Raw genomic sequence first — 4,885 nt, 5'->3', positions numbered from 1 at the left:
CCTACTGCCAGGAAGCAGAGAACAGTGAGTCATCTAACTTTCTCCTTTCTGTGCAGTCCAGGACCCAAGCCTAGGGAAACCATATTTTGGACAGGTCTTCCCACATTAGTAACCCTAATGAAGGCAATCTCTCACAGTCATGCCCAGGGACTAATCTGATCTAAATTATCCCTTAATGGTATGCCTAGAGGCTTGTCTCCTAGGTGATTCTAGAGCCTATCAAGTTGGTCATCGAGATGTGAAATATCACACCCTCCCTTCTCAGATCTTGGGGCAAGGTATTGCAGTCTGGCTTGGAAGAAGAATGAATTCAGATTCCGTCAGATTATTTGCACTTGCAAATCCACTATGTCTTTTGAGAAGCAAGGAGGAAGAGGATGGGAAGAAACAAGGACAGAAAGGAATAAGGAAGAAATAGGTCAATGGGTGAAAATTTTCCGAAAGTACTTCCATTGAAGAGTCCAGTTCTGATTCCAGGATGTTATCAGACAATAGACCAGAACTCGTCATTTGGTGAACCTATCTGGACTCCTGTAGAGATAGAGGCTGAGAAAGTACATGGATGCAAATGGTTTCCTAGGGAAGGGTAGTCTACCTTGGAACTGTGGGGGAAGTGAACGAAGCTAATATGGGCTGCATTTAAAAACACGAGAAAATGCTGGGCGGTGTTGGTGCACGCCTTTAATTACAGCACTCGGGGGGCAGAGCCAGGCGGATCTCTGTGAGTTCGAGGCCAGTCTGGGCTACCGAGTGAGTTCCAGGAAAGGCCGCAAAGCTACACAGAGAAACCCTGTCTCAAAAAACCAAACCAAAAAAAAAAAAAAAACCCCACGAGAAAAAATGTCAGATATGAGTTCAAATCTACTAGACTCCTGGATAAGTCTATGTAGAACACCTCAGACTCATCTCTTATCTCCTTTAGTCCTTCTTATAGCTAATATCTGCTATTCCAGCAATGTGTAACCAGTTCCTTTACTGAATACCAAGTATTTGAAATACCTAGACTGAGACAATCTCAGGAGTACAGACCATTGCCTCAATGAAACACTGACTCTGCTGTTTTCATCCCCATATGATTTCATCTGACTTCGTCCAGACTAGGTGTCATATGAGAAAATTATTCACCCAATCTACTTGCTTACTTAACTTGTAATGACTGGTGATAAGACACTAAAAAAAAATAAAATAAAATAACATAAACATTCATCTGAATCCTCTGGAGGGCTGTGGAGTCCCATCCCCAGAGTTTCCAGTGTCGAGGACGTAGAGTGCAGCTTGATAATTGCATTTTTCTAACAAAGTCCTTGGTGATGCTGATGTTGAATGGAGCCACACTTTGAGGGCCATAGATTACTATCATGGCATCACAGTGGGCATTGCAATAAGCTGGGCAGTGTGTAGGAGGACGTGGTCAGCTGCAGAATGAGGAGTCCAGAAGGAATGAAAGACAAATGACTCAAGTATCCTGAGCAGTCTCCAAGCAAAGGGATCTTGTTTTCTTAGACCATGGAAAGGCCAGAAACGGAACCAGTCTCCAAGCAGCCGCTGTGCTGTGATCAGTTGACTTACCAGAGGACAGGAGTAATGTGGCCACATAATAGAAGAGATTCAACTCTACACAAGCAAGAATAACCGGCTTTCAAGTCACCAGATCAGATCAGTAAGACTTATTATGATTTTGTTGCTGTTGTTGTTGTCCTACTGTGGCACAACATGAGAACCTTTGACTCCATAATTCTTAAAAAAAAAAAAAAACAGGTATGAGAGCATAAGAAACACCATGGAAACAGTAGAGAGAGGGAGCCTGATAATTGAGACTATCTTAAACGGCAAATATGTTCAAAGAGGAACATCACTAATGTGTCTTCATCAACACAAATGGTTCCTAATTATGCTGTCACCCTGAAGTGTGATGTCCCCATTAGGGACAGGCTAGAGGGATGGACTAGAGAAGACAAACTGCACAGAGCCCCAGAATAAGCTGCAGACCTCTCTACACCACGTGACTGGTGCATTTGGTGGACTATCTTGATCTTTTGAGGGCCAGGTTCCTTTTCTTGTCTGTAAACTAGGATAACAATGTCCACACCACTAGTGTATTGCAAAGATCCAAAGAGATAATAAAGGAGAAGTGGCTTTGTGGACTATAAGGTGTTCTTGGAGAGCTGTCTTTGTCTGAGCAGCATGGAGAGGAGGAGGCCTGTCCATCCCGGGTGCTTCAGGATTACACTGGAATGTGGTAGAGAGGAGTTCCCAGGTTGAAGTTTACTATCAGTGCAGAGATGTTTATGTTTGGGGCTTCAGCGGTGGCAGTTCAGTCCATTTCACTGGAGACTCAGTTTAAGGCAACCATCAGAGCAAGATCATTCTCTTGTCTCCTTTACTTCCAGTCTGCATCCCATCCTCCACTGCCCAGCCCAGAAGGTTTGGCGAGTGTCCTTGATTTATGTGGATCTTTGCAACAGCGAGAACAATTGCAGACCTCTGCATGACACTGTGATGTGTCTCTGTTTGAGCCGGGTTTTCACTCCACCCATTTCTCAACATGATCCCCAGTGACTGCTTTACATTAACCACTTCCTAATTAGATTCCTAACATCAGGTAATAAAGATTTTATTTTTCCAATTAAGAACCAAAAAAACAAACAAATAAATAAGGGAAAAAAATTACTATCTACTTATCATTTCATCAAAAAGGAACATTTTAGCAACAAAACACTAGACAAGGGTAGAATTTCAGGCTACAGGATAGGTTTTTTGTTCTTATTTTACTTTATTTTATTTTATTTTGGTTTGGTGGGTTAGTTTTTGTTTGTTTTGCATTGAATACATCTCAGAAAACCCCACCCATTCCTCACATCTGTGCACAGCAAAGCTATATCCTGAGCTGCAAATGGGAAGGCATGGAAGTGGGCAAAATTATTTTGTAATTCCAAGTAGAAACGGTTTAGCGCTGCCTCCACAGGTTCAAGTGGGACCTACACAGTTACTCAAGACCCTAGGCTTCCAAAGACTTTGTACACTCTTAACTCTATACCTTCGTTATTTTGAAGGTTACTCTTCATTACTTCTGTGCATGAGGCCCTATGTTTTCATTTTGTACTAGGCCCAGGTCTCTATGTTGGACAGTAGCTTTCCAACACACTCTCTACTACTAATAACAATTGTAGCCCTTGTCCCAACGATCCACAGCAGGTAAACTGATGAGGATAGCTATATATTGCTAAAGCTATTTACAAATAGCAGACTGATCCCATGGACCACCATTAGTTAATCTCTGTCTTGTAACATAGGCTTAGAGTAGGTAGCATGGATTCAATAATGAACCAGGCTGTGGCTGCATGACCCTGTGTGATTAACCCAGACCTCTCATAGTGTTACTTGCCCAAATTTGTAAACTTAGATAAGAGCATAGGCTATGCCACATGGCTGCTGCCAACATTTCATGAGATGGTGTCCATGAAGACCCTCCTACTTTCATACTGTGGTGATATATTGTGTACCCTGATAAAATTTGCCTGATGATGAGAGAACAGAACAAGCCACTAGATTAAACATAGATGCCAAACAGTGGTGGCACACACCTTTAATCCTAGCACTCTGAAGGCAGAGATCCCGGATTTCTGTGAGTTCAAAGCCACCCTGAATTATATGAAATTGATTCAGTCTAGGAGAGAAACAGAGCCAGGCAGTGGTGGCACACACCTTTAATCCCAGTACTTGGGAATCACACACCTTTAATCCCAGCACTTGAGATCTCATGTCTCTGCTACCAGTATTTGGGAAGCACACGCGTCATTAATCTCAGCACTAGGAAGGAATAATATGGCTGGGTGGAGAAAGGTATATTAGGCATGAGGAGACAGGAATTAAAAACGCTTTTCGGCTGAAGCCTTTTTGGCTGGACCCCTCTTGGCTGAGGACTCAGAGACATTTAGTCAGAGGATTCATGGAGTTGGCAAGGTGAGAAGTAGCTGTGGCTTGTTCCTTTGTCTCTCTGATCTTTCAGCATTTACCCCAATATCTGGCTCCAGGTTTTTTATTATAAGACAATTTTAGAATTCATGTTACATCATACAAATTTAGAAGTAGAATTACTCTCATTTTTATTCTTACAGAGAGTTTTTTATTTGTTTTATTTTGTTGGGTATTTACATATGTTGGGTGTTTGGATCTCTGTGTGTTGCCTAGACTGGCTTCAAAATATCGGTTTCACACAAAATATCCTGCCTCAGTTTCCCAGTAGCTAGGGCAACAGGTGTGTACCGCACCTCACTCTAAATCTGCCAGAATAGTGACTCTCTCTATTCTAAACTCATGTTATTTGCATATTCCATCAGGAAATCTCTCTGAGAAGCTTCCAGAATATATATTAGAACAAGGAGGACAATGTATTTTAGAACAAGAAAGAGGAATGTAGCCGGGCGGTGGTGGCGCACGCCTTTAATCCCAGCACTCGGGAGGCAGAGCCAGGCGGATCTCTGTGAGTTCGAGGCCAGCCTGGGCTACCAAGTGAGTTCCAGGAAAGGCGCAAAGCTACACAGAGAAACCCTGTCTCAAAAAAAAAAAAAAAGAGGAATGTATAGTAGAATAAAGAAATATTTAAATTATATCCTTTTTTCTTCCCTTTCAAAATCAATCCCTTTTGGCTAAAGTTAGTGACACTTTGAAAAAATGAATATAAAGAGGGAGAATATTAGAGCAGAAAGATTTAAACATGTGGGGTGACATAGGGTCTGGGAAAATGAGATATGTAGAAGACTTAACCAAAAGAAAGGTAGATGAAAAAGCATATCTGGAACCCTATTATCTTCTAACCCAAGGGATAAATTCATTTATAAGAAGCAGTAGAATATGGGTGATATGAAAGGAGAGTTGAGATAAT

This window comes from Peromyscus eremicus, chromosome 16_21 (assembly GCF_949786415.1).
Source record: "Peromyscus eremicus chromosome 16_21, PerEre_H2_v1, whole genome shotgun sequence".
NCBI lineage: Eukaryota > Metazoa > Chordata > Mammalia > Rodentia > Cricetidae > Peromyscus > Peromyscus eremicus.
The sequence above is the reverse complement of the archived record's forward strand: the minus strand, read 5'-3'. Positions refer to the sequence as shown.